The following is a 19,399-nucleotide window of genomic DNA, read 5'->3' as shown; positions in this document are numbered from 1 at the left end:
AAACAATCAGTTAAGCAATTTAGGGGAGAGAAGAGAAAAAAAAAAGAAAAAAAGAAAAATCAACAATAACCCTGCACATTTGGCTATAAGACCAATTGAAATTAAAATTATTGTTTTCTTCCTTTAATTCAGGAAATCTTATTATATTGATAGCTGATGTCACAGAGAAAACTGTTACTGAGAGCAGCATTGATTAAAAAAAAATAAAATCTCCCAAGCTCGTTCAGGTGAATGGAAAAATAATAACATATCCTCCCTTAAATAGTACCAAGTTCTCATCACATACCCCAGGATTAAGCTGTGTGAATGGGCAACAGGAAAAACCCAGGAGTCTCCGATTACAGGAAAGAGCAGCTATTTATTTATTTAATTCCCCCCCCCCTTCTCACTCTGGAAGGGGAGGAAAAAAAAAGCCCTTGTAACCGACTCCAAGAGCTGCCCCTGCTTGGGAGTTTGAACACAGGAGGAACAAGATAAATTCCTCAAAATTCTAATTGGGGAACAGTTGACTTAATTGGTGGCCATTTGGCAGACAATGGGAAAGGAGCCCTGGCTGGCGCTGATGGCACCCCAGGGGGATATAACCTTGCAACAGGCCAGAAAGCTCTGGGGACAGATTGTTTCCTGAGAAGAAACCATGAGACCAAGGGTTGGATTAACCCTCCAACTGTCAAGCTTTATTAGGAGTAATCAGGCTAGATATAGCAAGGGTTAAACACAGGAAACCGAACTGGCCATGATGACATATGTCTCTTTAAAAGCGAGGAAAGAGAGGAGGGGAGAGAGAAGGATTTGGGGAAGAAAATACATCTAAATGAACCACGATGTAATTCTTTCTGGTTCAAATGAGGTATCCGCTGGTGCCGCATGTCACCTACTCAGAGGGTCTGACTTTCCCCGGATTTACGGGCTGTGAGTAATTTCTGATGCCTTTTCTTGCACAAGCTGGAGTTAGCACTGAAAATAAGGTGGTGGTGGTTGTGAAGGGCCTGATTCTGCCTTTTAATGGTGCTCAAGGAGTTTTTTAAAGTGTCGTTTTACCTTACTCTCAGGATGGGCAGAATTGCAGAGATGCTCTATTAAATCCACTCATTTAATCACAATTAAATTTAATCAAAATTAAATCAGCTCCCAAAATTTGGGGATTTGTGTGTCAGAGGCAGCCCAAATACTTAAAAAAACCCCTCTGAGCACTCCTTTAGCTTGCACACCCCAACCCAACGCCTTTCCCATTCAGTCCCTTCTGGCTGGTCTGTAGGTCAGATTTTGGGGATGGAAAGAGCCATGAGAATACTTTAGATACCTGAACTCCTTAGCAAACACATCAACAGCATCCCAACAGCTCAGCTTTCATCTTTTTTCAGTGCATAAAACGGCAGGGTATTTATATTTGTAACACATATGTACAGCAGAAAATAAGGGGGAGGGGGGGTATGTCTGTATATGTGTATATTATTTTCATGATTTAAAATAGAAACAATTAACCCCAGGGTCAGGCATTCCCAGGCAGCTAATGACCACCTGGATTAAAAGCCCTCAGCTTTGCCTCAGGCCCTCAACTCCTGCAGTCAGTCATTAACTGCTGGAGATTCCCCTCCTGTCAAAAATCATTGTTTAATTATAAAGATGGGACTGAACCCAAATTGTCACTCTCTCTTGCTCCTGAATTTTGGAAAAAGTCAGAATTTGAATTCAGATCCAAGCATTGCTATTCAGGGGCATCTTCGCTTAATTATAAACCTATCAGTTAATTACTGGCTATAAATTTCTGACACCCAATTGGTTATTCGACAGCTTGCTAATGCTGCAGCAGAGCCTGTGTTTTGGTCAGAACATAGTGTCCATGGCAACCCAGTGGCCAACACAGGGAAAAGGTAATTGCTGGAGTTATTTCTCTAGTTTCTTCATCAAAGTCCTGTTCAAAGTAAGTAACGTTGTCATCCAGTTGGGGAACTTTTTGCCTGTTTCTGTCTCTGACTTAGATCCTCAGTTTCTCTCAAATGTTGCAACAGGTCCTTGCTTCCAGGAATTTTTTTCAGTCATTATTGCTCAGACCCGAGCAGGCTCAGGATGTTGTAGGAAGCAATAAATGGTTCTTCATCCCTTCTTCCACCGTACCTGGTCTGAGGTCACTGCCCTGCCAACCATGAGCCTTCAGCAAAGCCAACAGCTTAATTAACCATTTCAAGAAAGAAAAGACCAAAATAATAACAATTTAAAACAATAAAAAAATACAAGAGTAAAAGGTACCTGGGCATGTGAAGTATTTCACCTGTGTTTGAAACCAGGAGAGGAACTGCTGGCTGAAAACCCAGAGTGGAGGGTTGACCTTTACAATAGAAGGTTGCAAAAATCCAATTTGATCTGTAGTCACCTGTCTGCCTCTGCCCCTTTCCTGAAATGTCAATCTTGTGGGGAAATTTGGTTATATAAGAGAAAAAAATCCTCGTAGGCAAAAAAAAAAGGAAACTGCTCTTAAATATAGGCCTTTCAATTCATATTCATTTCCCGTTAGTGTGGCAAAGCAGGCCACAAGTCTTCTCCATCTAGGAAATTTGAATGGAAGTTGCTTGTACTAATGTAGTCAGAAACTGTGTAGTTCAGTGGAGATTTTTAATTTAGGACTAAGAGAGAAATTGCCAGCAACAGCTCCAATTCAGCATGCAATGCAGAATTTAAAGGGGGAAAAAATGTGTGAATAGCCACAGATAAAATTTGAAAAAATCAAATAGTGTGTTTGATTCTCACTATATTTCAGCAACATAATTGAGCAGACGTATGTTCAAAAAAGGGTTCGGGTACCAAAATAGCACTTCAACCCTCTGCAGGCACCAAAGTCTGGAATCCAAACACCTAAACTGGGAACTCCAGTCTGAGGAGGGATTGAGTTGTCCTGAAAATCCCCCGGGGAGCTGCGTCCAGTCCCAGGCTGAACAGGCAGGACCCCAGCACCCTGCCTGGCCCCGGGGTGCTGCCCTGTTCTGAGCAAAGGCAGCAAAGATTAATACGACGGGGAGAAGATTCAGGGTGCTGGATCCCGGGAAGACTGAAGCATCAGTTTGCTGCCCTGACTCAGACCATCTCATGATACTACCTATTCGTTGCCTTTCTAATTATTATTTAACTAATGGGAAAATAGAGTTTGGAATTAAACTCATGAGGATTTCCCCAGGGCTTTATCCAGGCACCAAAACCTGGGTGAAACCCTGCCTGTTCCCCTCTGCAGCTAAAACAGATTGAAAAAAACCACAGGATCACACCCAGACTAAATAATTATCTTTGTTTTCCAATAGCCTCAGTCCAAGCAGACTCAGGTCCCTGAGACTTAGTCCTTACAATTTGCATTCTGTGTGTACAATCCTGCCTGGCACTTCCCATCTAATAACTGTGCCTTTTGTTTATCTATAATCCACCCCTGTCACTGTATACCTGTAGTGCACCTTTATCTCTAGGCCTCCTATCTCCCTTACAGAGACCATTCAGCCCTGGGGCTTGTCAGTTTTATGATTCATGGGTATATTGTACCTAAGATCCTACAAAGAAGGTCTTGAAGTAATTTAAGAAAAAAAAAAAAAAAGAAAACAGGTATTTCAGATGGCATGCTGTGTGAAAGAAATCCCTTATTGACTAGTCTAATCTTGTATAATGTAATCTAATAATAAAGCCTGTTCCCAAAGGTACTGCTCAATAGATGTTATAGTGTTAAAACATGTTTTATGCTGTGTTCTGAAACATATTAAGTGTAACAAAATTGTCCAGCTACTTCTTACATACCAGCTACTAAATATAGCATGAATGCTGTCAATAAAGCAAGCAGTTACTATATTTTAGATTTCTCCGAGGCATAGGATTCAGTTATACTTTCAGTAATCAATTAATTGGCTGCTCATTACCAGCACAGATTGCTTGCAGCCTTTCAGGCTATGCTCCCTCTCTGTGCTGTGGGCTGTGCAGAACATCCCGCCCTGCATGCTGGGGCCATTGGTCCAGAGGATGCTACTGCCAGCTGCTTCAGGTGCACATCGTCCCTTCTGAGCTGGGAACCACCTCACAGCAGGGCTGGGTAGACAAGGTCCCATGCAAAGGTGCAATGCAGTCCTCAGAGACTCGAGTGCTTTAATTTTGTCCAACATACTGGGGCAGGTTGAATAAGATGTCCAATATTTGAGGCACTCCTTGTCTGCCCATCTTTTGGATACCTCAAGCATTATATCAGGTTCTTGTCTTGGACCTAAGAACATAAAAATGTCCTCCCAGTGCTTCTCTCCAAAAAGTAAAATAATAAAACCTCCGTGTTCTTGACTCACACTGTTGGCATGGTTTGGTGTACAGAGATGCCACAGAAAGAATTGGCTGGCCAGAGGGAGGTCCAGCTGTGGGGCTGGGATGTGCTGCAGGGGTGGGAATGATATGCACACAGGTGAAAAAAGCAGGAACTTCTTCAGCTGGGCTTGGTGCCACTGGAAATGGCCATATAACAACACCCCAACCACCACTCCTCACAAAAGATACCAAACAGCATTGAAAAAGCTTCAGTCTCCTGCACTGTCCACAACCCAGACCAGGCAGAAACTTCCAAGTGACCTCAGTGACAAAAGGATCTGTCTTTCGGGGATGCTTTTCAAACTCCTCTTTCTCAGTATATGGATTTTCTTCGAACAGCTGTTAGTTTTTTTCAGTGTAGTCGTAGATTAGAAATTATATGTCTGGGGTCTCTTATGATTATTTCTTATTGGGTGTGTGAATCACACAGACTTGTTTCCATTCCTTGATTAAATGAGTGCACTCTTAGAACCAAGTTTTTAATAATAAATGTTGTATTTACAAATTCATAATTTGCAAATACTCTCCAGGCTGCTTTTAAATTGCTGTTTTCACAGAGACTTCTCTAGGTAAACTGAGTTGTACAAGTTTGGTTTTGTTTGTAGAAAGCAAACACAAAATGAGAGTGAAGGCAAGAAAAGATAATGCTGTTGGATTTTTTTCCCTTGAATGAAAATTCTTGGAAAATTAGTTGTTAATCCTTTTATAGGTCTAGGAAAGATTAAAAAATAATTTTATTGTTGTCATATAAAATGACAAATTAAATCTAATGTATTTGGACAATAGCAATACTACTGACACTAGTATAATACTACTGGTAGATTTTAATAGCAATAATTCGTACAAATATTATTAGTGACTTAATTGCCTGATCTGTAGATGTATTGTACACACACTAGAAATTAACAAAATGGAGAGCAGAATTATATATTGACATCTATATTTTCCATATAATCTTCATAAAAGCATGCATGGACTCTATGTGGAAAGGTGTACATGTTTTCCTGAAAATTGTGCCAAAAATTGTTTTGAAGTGCCAAGATATGTTCCTTCCAGACCTCAGAAATGGAAAAACACTTGCCATGAGCAAATATGAATAATTAAACCATCATTTTCAATATATGCAGTTGTTACTAGCATATGAGAAGCATCGCCTTAAAATATCCAATGCATCATGACACAATTAGCAATTATTTATCAGAGTAACAATCCAAATTGTGCCCTCAGTATGCTTAATTGTGTATTTAAATTAAATACAGGCAGTACATGTAAAGTAGAAATCAATCAATATATTGTGATTCATATAATCATATCTCTCTAGAGGTCTAGCAGGTGTGTTAGATGAAGACAGAGATGAAGACTGTATAGCTTCTTAATACAAAAGGACATTCATGTGGTAGGAATGCCTGAAATACAGGTGGCAAATATAGGTATATATATTAACTAATATTAAACATAGATACATCATTAAGGACAATGAAATTGTTAGCCTTTATGTAGTCCCAGAATCTTTTCAGAGTACGGTAGAATTATCACTCTAAAAAACATTATCTGTTGACATCCAAATGGTACTTAACAATAAAACAATTGCCTTATTAAATCTAAATTAAATCCTGTTTAAGACAAATTTAATTTAAAGTGTGGCTTAAATGGCTCACAAGAGCAACAAATGCCCTGAATGAAGCAGTCTCAAATCATTTGTACTGTTTTATAATTTCAGCCAGATAGCCGTTTATTATTTTTATATTATTATTTTAATTTACTGATACCCTGCCTGCTTGCACAGAGCTATTTGAACAACCAGAACTACAAAGCTGTCAAGTGCGTTCTAATTGTAACCCAGAACCGCTAACATTCCTCAGAAACTTTTGCAAGTAGACAGAGTCATTAACATCATTTGACCATTTAATTTCAGGATTCATTTTACACAGCTGGAGCTGAGCTGTTCTGCAAATAGGACATGCCCATAATTGACAAAACACAGGATTGACCCTGAGCCAGCCAAAAAAAAAAAGAAAATTAATATGTTACTTACATCAGCTAAAGGTACTTAAATTTTTGGAGTTTCTGGAGGCAGATTTTGATTATTGCATGTTGGTTTGATTTTGGTTTTGCTTTTTTCTTTTTTTCCTGAAAAAAAGAACAGCTGCAAAATAATCCTTATCCAGTGCACACTTTAAATAGTATCAAATAATAATCTATAACTGATGCAAGCTCTCTGGACCTGGTTACCATCATAATATCCTTTTAGATTCTTTCTAAAAAAAGTGACTTTTCCTGCTTAAGCAAAAAATCAGACAGGTATGGTCTGCATTTTGTATTCTAGTGAATGGAACCCCTCAGCGCTCCAGTTCCCTGAAAATTTTCCACATTGATTTGTAACCTTTGGGGGAAAAATTCTTAATTCTCCATGGTTTCTGATCACTTAGGCTTTTCTAGGCTTGGGTAACACAGCATGCCACATGTTTTCCTAACAAATTGCATTCGGACACTTTCCGACACTTTCATTATTTTAACTCAGGTAATAATTAGTCACTGTCACAGCTAAGACTTAGGTTGTGCAAATCAGAATAAATTTACCTGGCTGTAGCAGCAGTCACAAATGAAGCAATAAATTAGAAATAGCAAATTGTTACGGACTTAAGAGATCACAACTCAGAATTGCTACCTGAAATCCAGGAAATGTTACAGCACTGCCAAGATTTCCTTGAGAGCTTAATTTTTCCAGATAACTTTGTGTTTCAAGAACGTTATTGCAAAAAGCCCTGGAGATATTATACTCATGACGTTCCCTAAGAAAACACGATGGGACTCTGCTATTGCAAAAAAAAAGAAAGAAAATAAAATGACCAAAGACTGTTCCTTATTAGCATGAAATGCATGTCTTTTGAAGGCCTTCAGGGTTCAGAGTCTCTCCCCCTTCCCGGTTTCTCTCTCCCTTATCCTTACAGTTTGTATAGATTAAATGCATAGTGCAACCCCATGGGTTCTCTGTTGTAAAGCTATGTCTAATATGAGGCCACTAGACATTGTCACATAAAATCCATTAAAGTCCATCAGATGCACTGTCTTGGTAACATTCAGCTCATTGTCATTGGGCTGCTGCAATGAAGCATAGAGTGCCTGCTTTGAAACTTGATTAAAACAATTCATTAAAAGTAAGGCAACTAATCAGAGCACAAGGGTTGTCTTCGTGGGACTTGAAAAGTTCATTAGTGCCCCTATGATGAAAAACAGGAGGCAGAACAAGAAAGATGGAGGAGAGAGAAAGAGAGCCCTTCTCCAATTACTATTCTTTCTCCTCCTCTTCTTCTGCCTCCTCCTCCTCTGCTCCTGTTCTAACCATTCTCTAAGGCCTGAGGAACCAGTGTCCTTCCCCAGTGCTTTAACTGGTTTGATCTGCTCCTCCAGCATTGTCCCAAAAACCTTTATTTGAAATTGTTAGTCATTGTGGTTTGGTGCCTCTTTTTCCCATTTTCTTAAATAACTATCAAAATGCTACTGGGCACATTTTCTCTCCTAATTTCACCTCTCTCACCAAAACCACAGATTTCATTATACAAACACACTTCTGTATAAAAGGACGATAAAAAAAAAAAACAAAACCAAAAACAAAACAAGAAACAGCATCTCAGTTTCTTTTCACAGGGAATGCTTGGCTTGTTATCTTTCAAAATCTCCTCCAATTTAATTTTTAACTCTCCAAAAATAAAAACACTTGAAAATGAAAATTGTTTTAAATTTGTCAAAACAAAGCAGTTCTAGAAACTGTAATTTATGCTTTTGAATTGCCAGAGAAGCATTCAAGTTTGTCTTTGTCTTTCTGAACAAATGTCTTTTCAATTTCAAAATGAAAACAGCTCCAATAAATCGGTGTATTTTGGCCAACCTCTACTTTTGACTCCAAAATTCTGACTGATCTGTCCCAAACATCTCAATACAGGTAATAGGCCATAAGTATGATCTTTCTTCAAAGTCTCATTAAAAAAAATAATAATAATAACTAAATAAAACAGCCTCACAAAAATGACATTGGTGTGTAGAGGCTGCTTACTAACATTTTCACACAGTGCTTGAGGATGTGAGGGGCTGCTGCAGGTCTGGCACATCCTGTGGGCTGTTGGCAGAGGTGCGTCAGCTCCTAATCTGAACAGGTAAATAGCAGTAAATTCACAGAGCCTATTTCATGGGTGTTAATGTTCTTGTGAATAGTAATAGCAGAGCACCACTCCAGACATCCTGCAGGAGGACTGTGATTTACGTGGTATGGGAAAGGTCTATTCTCTTTGTTCAATATAAACCATAAACAAAATTCATCCAAATGACTATTATGAAAAGTAGCTTCACAATATTGCATGAATCTTTCCACAGCCTGTATCTTATCTAAAGTTTATGCCTGTAAGATGGACTACTTATATTGCAGGAACTCTATAGATTATCTCCATTACCGATTAAAGAGGCTGTCTTTTTCCGCGCCTCCTGCATACCCATTTGTTACCTCCTTAAATGAGTGAAGGGTCTTTTGATTAAAGGGTTCTTTGCTCAGGAAACCACTGTATTTGCAAACACAAATGCATATATATACTCTAATGAATAATGAAGGTTATTTATTGCTTGTGCTTGAAATAATGGTTGGTTTTGGAGTGCCTTTCATAAAACCCACATCAGAAAGTGTGTTATGTCCTGACATTTTCATTGCAGTTCAAGTAAAATAGTCCTCGGAAATTGTCTTGCTACCAAATTGCAATCATAAAGGCATGGCTTCAGTCTCTGAGAATCACTTCAGATTGTGAACTTCTAGATAATATATAACATAAAGAGTTTAATTGAATCAGCCAGTTGGGTTTTTGCCCAGAAAAGTAGAAATTCAAATGCTGATGCAGCTTTAGCTTCCAATGACACCAGTCAGCACTCCTTAGATTGGATTGTAAATAATCTTATTTGAGGATATGCAGTATGATGGGGATATACTTGTCTGTAAACTTGCTAGCAAAAGTAATTAAATAATTCCATTGTGTACTAAGACATATGAAAAATCACTGACCCCAAAGAAAGATTCAATAAGTATTTACCAGCAGCTAGAAGAAAAGACTGATTTTTTAGCAGCTCTTGTCTTATTTTGGAGGTGCTAGGACAAAAGAAAACAAAATAATACATCAAAATGCAGCAACAGCGAAATCTGTTTCTGACCGGTTGGATGACGTTTGTGGTAAATGCCTTTCAGCCCACTCGGATGGCGACACGAACCCACTGTCTGAACGTGAGTTTGGTGCATATCCCAGTGTTTAAAAGTTCATCTGAATTGGTGTCCTGAACATCTCAAGTGAGGTTTTTCAATCTCCAATTATGGCTGACAAAAGCAGAAAAAAAACCACACAAATAGGTCTTCCACCTGATCTAACTTGAGGTATTGCATCCATTCAAGATCAAAAAAAGGAAATCTGGTCAGAGCTTTTTACTGAAAACAGTAATTATCCCCAACTCACAAGTATCTCTTTAAAAAAAAAAAAATTTCCAGAAGTTTCACACTTGCTTAATGAGAAGTGCTAAAAGTAACAAAGAAATGGACCAATTTCAAATTGTAAATTTAAACAGCTGTAACACCTTTAGTAGTTTCTTTTGCCTTTTTTTTTTTCAGAGACAATGTGAAAGTAAAAATGAACAACTGACAGAATTATGGGATTAAATAGAATAAAGTGAAGCAAAAGTTCAAAAAGTGAAAACAGTGGTTCTGTTTAAAAAGTACAAAGCTGCCTTAGGCTTGGGGGGGGTTTACATTTTGAAATAAAATGATAACATTTATCTACAATTTTCAAGAATGTACAAACCTGAGTGAAGGTTTTTCATGAAATATTGATGATATCCTCTGATCTTCAAGTTCAGTGAGGTGCAGTTATTCAATGTAAGAGGCACCTGATCTGAAGTACAAGGCAAAAAATGTTGTTTAAGTCAGAGAGAGCCTACTTAGGCTGGGAGATGATGGGCTTTTTTACTGTAGCTGTTAGTGTGTGTAGGAAAGCTAAATAATTTGTATTAAGTGTGAATTAAGAATTCACACTTCACACTTTCTTGTTTCACTTCAATTACTACTCACAGAACTTCAATGCTACAGCTGCCTTCATCCATTCTCCTTCATGGTGTAGCATCATTAGTCCACACAAACTCAGTCATGTGTGCCAGACTGGATCACTAACTTGAATTCTATTGGATCTCTAAGAAAAGAATTCAAGAAAATCTCAGACATTTCACAAAATACACAGAAGTCCTCTAAGGCATTAATCTGTACTCTCTAACATGGATACTTTGCTGCCAAAATTGTTATTTATGGAAAAGTTGTGACATTAGAGACTGTTGACTTGTAGTTTTAAAGACCATGTCCCACCTAGAAGTATAAAAGTGGCAACTTTATGGATCTAGTCAAATTCCAGTTAAAGTTGTCTTCCATTTCTAGCACAGTTAGCCACAGTTACTGTTACAAAACAGAAATTTCGTTCCACTTGGAAAATGGCTCCCTGTCATAATAGTCAACAATATGTGTCTTTGGAAACATCCACTCTTTTTTCCTTATCCTTATTTTCATTAAAAAGTTACAAAATAGCTCTTTATCACTACTCAACCTTTTTGTTTCTGCAAACTACAGTGAGAGCTCTCAAGATATCTCATTAAGCTTCATTTTATAATACCTTTATTCTATTTCCCTGCACAGTCTTTCTGGTTTTTTTCCCTTTGCCTTTTCTTCTAGATGATTAGTACTATGCCTACAAGGAGATCATCTGTAGCTAGTGCAAGCCTCAATGTACTTGCATTATCCATCTGAAGATATGACCAACCACATCTTTCAGCAGAAACACTCAAGATGCCTCAAAAATATTAAATTTGCTATATAAAATATAGATACTTGTTTTTTTTTTTCCAGTTGTCATCTTACCAAAAAACCTCTGACGACTGAAAATGTGATACAGAAGAATATATGGGAAATGTGGCTATGTCATCTTGGTCACTACCTGGCCAAGGCAATATGGCTGGTTTATGTTCACTTTCTTAGTAGTCCAGATGCCAGTAAGCAACACTGAGTTAGAGGTAAATTACATCAGCTCTGTACTTTCTTTTCAGTGTGGAACTAAGCCCACCTTCACCTGCCTCTGTAAAGTAATCCTGACCCTTGTTTTGCCACAGGTCTGTATCAAAACTAGCTCAGCCAGGATGGAGAGTCAGCACCCCTGTTTTTCCCCCAAACTTATTAGCCATCAGACCTACTTCAGCTCCCAAAAATGTGAATATGTATCCAAAATCAACTTTGCAGATGGATTTTGCTTCTATTAAATTCCATGGTGAAAAAAGCCATATATAGGGTTTAATTTAATTACTGGCATGCAGCACTTGCAAAAAAAATTTAAAAAAAAAAAAAAAAGAAAGCTTCATATTTGGATTTATGGAATTATTTTATTGAAAAAGAATTACGTTACATATTTAAATCCCTGGAGGCTGCTAATATTTTATTAAATACAGTGTAAATCCAGCTATGACCATGCAATAAAATCTCCAAAGGGAAAAAAAAAGAGAGTATTTTATATTTGATTTCTGCATGGAACAACTTGGTCTCCTGAATACTGCCCACATGCCATTATGCTCTCCTTGACATTAATCCATAATGGGGACTCAATATGCTGAACTCCTGCTTAAATGTACAGAAAGAATACTGTAAGATCACACACCACCTGTAAAATTTCGTGTATCTGGCCAACTCACAAAACAAAGCCTTGTGCTAAGCTATTGTACAAATGTATTTAACGTCGGTTAATAAAATACACAGAAATCCAGTCTGTAGTAAGAGAAGTTTGATTTCATTACAGAACTTCGGGAAATAATGATGTGACTCTGTGGACAGTCACCCATAGTAATTAGCTGGAGAGTAAATCCATTTGTTTTTTGCTTTTTTTCATTAGGACATGCATTTTCACTGTCATGTGCCCAGGGTTTAAAAGGTTTACATTACATAAAATTAGGACTATATAAACTATGAGCTTCATGTCTTTTCTAATGTGATTGCCCCTTCCCTCGAACAGAGTAGCCTAATTGATAGCCTCCATTGTATGCAATGCACGTCAATAAATACTGAACATGAATGTGAATCAATATTGTGTTAGTACTGGGATTAAGCAAGCTATTTTCTCCTTTTTTTTATTTTTTTGTCCAGAAGAGATGAATATAAGTAAATAAGATGACTGTTTGTCTGAAATTCTGCCTGGGGATTTGGTTTTTCATTTCCCTGTGGAAGCACAACATCAGAAGTCACTCTGGTCCCCGGTATTTTGACCCAATGTGGCCAACAGAAACAAACACCTTGGTGAACTACTGGGAAGGACAGCCCTTTTAGCTAAAAAAACAACTACTGATGCAGAGGCAAAGAGATTTGACTTCTTATATCTTCTTTTTTTTTTTCTTTCTTTTCCCAAGCCAGAAATTAGAGGACAATTTATGAGAAACTAGACAATAATTTATAGGACCAATATTGACTGCTCTTGACCCTGTGTGTTATTTGCAGTCCAAACAATGCCAAATTGCTTACATGACCCAATACCATGCCAAAATCCATCGACACCTGACATATTGCACAAATTTTTAAAGCATGGCAAAAACACAACCCAGTGATAAATGGCTACAGTATTTTAGATCAGTTCATGCAAATTCAGAGCACAAGAGCTTCTGAAAGTCTCTAAGGTTTTGGGAAAGGAGGGTTGGAAAGGAGGTATGTAATGTTAGGACCTGTTAGCCATTAGATCAAAGCTCAGATCTAAGTCCAGAACGACAGGAGCTTACAAAAAACCTCTGGACCAGTCATTGCCCATAAACATTCAAGTGCTTCAGATATAGGCGAACCTACTTGCTAAAGTGCTTGACATTTACTTGACCTCAGGGGAATTGCTTCTGCTTTCCAAGGGGTCAGAACTTGTTATCCAAACCGTGACAGGTTGGTGCAGAAACCCCACGTGTCCTCCTGCCCCTTCCAACAGTCCTGCCTCACACTTACTGTCTGCTTCGAGACTGGGGACGATGGGCTTGGGGTGGGGATTTTTTGTTTGTTTGTGGTTTTTGGTTGATCAGTTTTTGTCTGTTTGTTTGAGGGGTTGTTTTCTTTTGTTTTGTTTTCCAAAAGCATTTACGTGAAAATAACTGCACCTTAGATGTTTAAGAGACTTAGGAATTTAAAGTATTTTTTTTTCCAGAAACTTTTAACTACACAACCACCTCCAAAGACCTGAGCTTCAAAAGGGCTCAACACTAATGTAAATACCAAGGTTAATGGCTGCATTTTCTAAGGAACTAAACACTCCAAGGTGCTGGCAATGTTTGGCTTTGTGAGGGCAAATTTTTAAATTCAATATTTTCATCAGCAGCGTATTTCCTTAGGAGGTAGAAACACTTCAGTATAAATCCTTTCTGCCCCATTTTTTTTTGCAGAAGCTAAGTCTGTGACCACATCTGAAACGACTGCCGTAACCACAGGTCTTGGTAGGTAGTAAGTCTCTTCCAGTAGTGCCATTGTAACTATGATTTTATACAGAATGTTTTCATTAGAGGAGAAGCTAGTCCCTCATTTTACTGTCCGAATCGCACGGTTACAGAATCATTCCCGTACTTCCCTTAGCTGAGGTTTCAGGTTGATTTTTTTGCCATTGCACAGAAATAAAATCCTTTTCACTTATTCCCAAACTAGATGTATGGGCATTTCTATATTGAAAGTTAGCAGAAACTTTTTAATTATATATATTTAAACATAAGTATGTATGCACATTTATACATGCAAACCTATATTTGCTAAGGCTGTGTGTTGCATATGCATAAATGCTTAACACACAGCAGGTAAAAAGTTGTTGTAGTGACCTCTTAAAAATGTGCTGCATTTCTTGCAACTGAATTTATTTACCTTTATACATAGAAAGGGAAAAGTACCATATTTTAAGGATGTATTTTGCAGATTATTTTTCCAGTAGCTGCAAACCATTTCTGCATAACTATTTACACTACATGAACTATTGTTTTCCTAGCCTTCGTCTACAATAGTTTGTTTAAATGGTGACTTGTGGAGAATGTATGGCTAAATCAAGTCTTCAGTTGGAGAGTTCGGCTTAATTTTCTGTGGCATCTTGTGTCACACTATGTCACATCAGTGTAGCTGGATGGGTGATGGGATCCTGTTAAAGAGGGCATCACTATTCAATGGGTTTTTCTCAAAAGCCAAAAAAAGAACCAAACATGTTAATCTGTTCTTCTGGTTAATTACTGTACCAGTGGAGGAGTTTAGGGAGAAAAGAGGACACAGGTTTGTACTGTACAGTTATTTCACACGAATCTTTTGAATTCCAATCTGTGCTGATGTCTCTTAACCTGAAGTACTGTTCCAAAGTACCTGAGACATTAACAAAACTGCAAATTCCAACTTCTTGTTTTTCGGGTTTTATTTGCCTCCCACCCCTCTCCCCTTTGTTGCTATAGTAAAAATGTTTCTACTTCTCTACATCTGTCTGCTGTTGCCAACAAAACACTGGCGAACAGGAGGTGATCTTTCTGTTTTCGTTCCAGCAGCCTGGCCCTGAATGAGTTTAATCGGCTGAGAAACGCGACTGAAAAGGGCTTTGCTACCCTTTCTAACTTCACTGCGCTCAGGCTTTCTGTAGCCTAGAGAGTGACACCCTATGCCTTATTTCACTGTGGATTATTTAGAATGCTTCAATTGTGACTTGTCAATGTGGTCCAGGGTAGATCAAGGCAAAACCTCCGACAAGAAAACAGCAATGCGAATATGATGTGACTGACTGCCACACAATGGACTAATACCTCTTAATTTGGACTTTTAGCAATCGTTTACCATCCTTGTGCCCTTGAAGATTCCAAATCCACTCTTACAGAGAAGAAAAAAGTCCTTTTCTTTTTCTTCCCTCTCCCTCATTCCCCCCCTCCCCATAACTCGAGTGTATCGATCAATGTCTCTGTATGCATTTAATAGCTTTATTTCAAAGCACTTTGCTCTTAAAAGCCCCTCTCACCAAGACATACTATTGAAATACTGTGCAGGTGTAATTAAATGAGCCAATTTTTTTTTGCCCTGGACTGTATCCCTGTTCTCTCTTTGGCATTAGAACAACAAGATGAGGCTTGGTCATTTGTTATCTCAGGGCAGTACCGATTTTGGATTTCTCTCTCTTTTTTTTTTTTTAATTTTAAAAAATAATTACAGTGAAATTAATTGGTTAGAGGTTAATAGATGTAGAGATTGACATCCTTAGTAAAAGTACTCCACCTGAAATGACAGTGCAGGAGCCTTAATATATTACCAGCTAGTTATGCCTGTACTACACCCAGGAGTAATTTGGCCTTGGCATCTCTGAATGCCAAGTATCCTGTGACTTTGTTGTGAAGAATGCTGCAAAGTTAATCAGTTACAGCTGGATGCTGTGGCTGTATTTCCAATGTTCACTAAGAAATGGAGGGAAAACATGTATTTCACATGGGAAGTTTTCACACAATGTTTTTTTTCCTCACTTCAAGATCTAGGGAAACAGTTCAAAAACAGCCTTTCAGAACATCAGTGTGAATAAATTTCATACATCTCTAGATATTGTTTCTGTTCCTTATCAGGCAGTCTTCACTAATGCCTGTCTGCATGAAATTTTGCCTAAAAAAAAAGCTGCAGGAGAGCCTTGTGGGCACTCGTGCACATGTATTTTCGCCATAAGGATTAGAAGGTCAGCCGAAAGCTCTTTGCAACATGAATGTCATCCAATGAAGCCAGAGAATGTAGCTGTGCATCTTAATTGGGCATCATGAATAAGAAATACTCAAAGCATCAGTCATGGTGAATACTTTATGATTAGTCCACAAGCTGAAGTCAGACCACATAAACCACATGTCAAACTATTTTGAATTGTGAACATATTTGTGAAAAAAGCCAAAACTTGTCCATAGGTAAGTTACAAGCAGAATAAAGGTGTAAATTTCTCAGACAAATTGTTCACAAAAGATGGAGTGCAGAACTACAACCTGGGACAATATTGAACTCAACGACCTAGAGGTGAAGGGCTGGAGCACCTATAACCAATCACCTTTGAATTCCGTGTACTGGACTGTCTATTTGAAAATTAAACAAAGACCCAACTGTAGTAATTGTGCCACCTTATGTACTTACAGTAATTTCCCCAGCTCAGCTCAATATCTAGAGGAGCAAATGGAAAAATTGCCTGTTGTGTCACTTCTCTTCTATAAGGCTTTATATCTACTCAAATTTTTCCTCAGTGCTTTCCTACTTCTCTTCACAAAAACACTGCAAAGTTCCTCAGAACAGACGATAAAATGCACAGATGGCTGAGTCAACAGAAATAAAACTAAAATAAGACCCTGCACAAATGTGAAAAGGTGAGGCATAAAAACCCCATCTTTGCATAGCTGTTTTCTTTAAACATTGGTCCATTTTGGCTACACTGGAGTTACTGAGAAAATACATTTATTTGCCAGATCACTGTTGTAATAGAATTTTGTTATATTTTTTTAATTAGAAAATCTAAACCCAAAACTTGCTATGATGGGTGTCAGTCATCAGAACGCAGTATAAACGTGACCCTCTAATTTTATGTGGCTATTGACTGACTAAAATCCCAATATGCCCCAGAATAGACTAAGAGCACAGTTACACTTCTCTGCAGCTAATGCTGGCTGCCTGAAGAAGGGATTTCATTCAGACTGCTCAGGGCACTAAGTCGGGTTTTACAGTCCGTGGAGAAAGTCAGACTTAAGGACCCTTCTTGCCTCGAACATCTGACAAGAGACAAAGGTGCTCCTAGGTGAGACGCCATTAATATTGCTGCCACCTCTCTAAAGCAAAGACATGAGATGTCTAAAGAACCCTGAACCCAGCAAGGCAGCAGGGTAGCGAAAGCACGTAGACTGATTCGCAAGCCATGGTAAAGCAAAGTCTTCTCTGATGTGTCCTACTTCACCGCAGCAGTTTGGCTTTGAGATCATTTCTACATACAGCAACCTCCCACCTTGGTGAAACAGACTAATTATGATGGCCAAATTCTGCTAAATACATCATTACTTTCTTGGAGCAGAACCATTTCTTTCACTAGAACTATAGGCCCTTTCTACCTCAGCTAAGCCATATTCCTCATGGATGCATATTGCCTTAGAACATCTGAAACGCTGCCAGGAGGCATAATTATTAGAATAGTTGCCTGAAAAAAAAGCAAAAAACCTATTAGCATGAAGATGAATTTAGTTATATTCTTATTTTTCAAACTTGTATATTTCCAGCATATTCCAAGCTAACCAGTGATTTAAACCAGAAATAAACTGGATTTAAATCCCCTTTAAGACTAAAAATAACCCTTTCAACTAATTGTGCTTATGTTACCTCCTTCAGCAGCAATTATTTGTTTTCATCTCAACCTTCCTACTTACCCATAATTACCATCTCCTTTGACATAGTTAACTAAAAGTGAGTATTAATATGGATTTAATGTTGTTTCAGAAATTGGTGGAGCATCAAGGGTGCCAATGACCCTACTTTCACTTTGTACTAAAAATGTGTTGATCTGTGGTTTTTGGCTGCTGCTTGAATTTGACTTGAAGGTTCAAAGTAAACACATCACTCAAGCACATGGTGCATGAATTAAGGTCTTTCTGTCACCAGCCTCTGCTTTTTTTTCCCTACTCCCTGGGTCAAGCACCCCAGAGTCCCCCCCCTTTTCCCTTTCCTCTCATGGGACTCTGGGGAAACATTTCTCTTGACATGAACTCCTGCATGGCTAACACCTGCATTTCTTTCAGTGCACGTTTCCATGGGGGAAGACTTTCTTTCCTTTTTTCTTTTTCTTTTTCTTTTTCTTTTTCTTTTTCTTTTTCTTTTTTCCTTTTTCTTTTTCTTCTTTTCATTTTTCTTTTTTCCTTTTTCTTTTTCTTTTTCTTCTTTTCCTTTTTCTTTTTCTTTTTCTTTGCTTTTGCTTTTTTTTCTATTTTCTTTTTCTTCTTCTTTTTCTATACTCTCCTCAGAAAATATTTCTCTAAGAATGATCAGATTTTCCTATGCACTCCAAACAGAGAGACCTGTTGCATTTCCAGCAGCAGAAAGGACACTGCTTGACTTTGAATATCCCTTGGTTGGGAGATCATCTTCCAAAAACATGTGCATTAAATGAACACAGTCTGTTATTTAATCTACAATATTATGGGTTGTGATGGAATTGGAGACATAGCAAGGCCGTTTTTTTTTCTGCTTCTTATAATAATAATAAAACCTAATGTGGCAAATTTTTCTTGGCTTCCAGTTATTAGAGTGCATTCAGCATATCTTTGACAAGTTTACACTTACAAGGGTTTGCTGTATCAGAAACCTCACTCCTAGAGGATGCAGTTTTTAACAGCTAAAGGATATTTTTTTTGTTGTAGTTCCTTGAATAAAACAAAGCTATGTTGCAAAATAACTTTTCTCAACATAACTGTCCATACCAGGGCTTTTGCTGGCATAAATATGTTGGCTGGACTGTATGCAGGGGAGATTGTTCTTTTTTTTTATTTTTACACACTAACTGACATCTTTATTCTGGGGAACAAAATTAAGTGCAAACCAAACATCACTGTCTACAGCATTTTCTTGGGGTCAGGGTTTCCAGGGAATAATAGAAGGAGAAAACTTCCTAAAGACATATCTTTGTGGTGTAGGGATGTGGGTTCTAATTTACTAGTCTTCATCTTATTGAGGGCAATAATTTCCCTGAAGACTTTATTGGCAGGGTATCACTGCAGAAAACGTTTGCTGCTGGCAACCCTATTATTTTCCATGAGAAATACAGTCCCGTGAGAAAGCACGTTCTCACTCTATTTCTGTGGGAAACACCAGGAGAAGAAGAATTCCAAATCCCGCGAGACCAAGCAACTGGAAACAACACCAGAAGCCCTCTTGTTTGTGTAACTTATTGCAAAAATATCAAAGCCGGGGTGGGGGGAAGAGAACATGTTTTCATAAAATTTTCACTTTGCAAGAGCTCAGTTTTTAAAAGACCCTGGATTTATGTTTGAC

The 19,399-nt window shown here is 38.1% G+C and overlaps 1 long non-coding RNA gene across 2 annotated transcripts; it reads left to right on the top strand.

The window, feature by feature from the left end:
• Positions 1–746: 746 nt before the first annotated feature.
• On the top strand, positions 747–18,137 carry LOC139828949 (uncharacterized). 2 transcript variants are annotated; one of them, XR_011741092.1, is made up of 5 exons: positions 747–912; positions 1,795–1,924; positions 11,240–11,403; positions 13,786–13,836; positions 14,911–18,137. It is a non-coding gene; the product is annotated as an uncharacterized lncRNA (long non-coding RNA). The 2 variants fall into 2 exon arrangements; XR_011741091.1 differs by lacking the exons at positions 13,786–13,836; positions 14,911–18,137 and having other exon boundaries at positions 11,240–12,382.
• Positions 18,138–19,399: the final 1,262 nt, after the last annotated feature.

The sequence above is a fragment of the Patagioenas fasciata genome, chromosome 12, assembly GCF_037038585.1.
Source record: "Patagioenas fasciata isolate bPatFas1 chromosome 12, bPatFas1.hap1, whole genome shotgun sequence".
Classification (NCBI taxonomy): domain Eukaryota; kingdom Metazoa; phylum Chordata; class Aves; order Columbiformes; family Columbidae; genus Patagioenas; species Patagioenas fasciata.
This window is presented reverse-complemented; position numbering and strand designations above follow the sequence as displayed.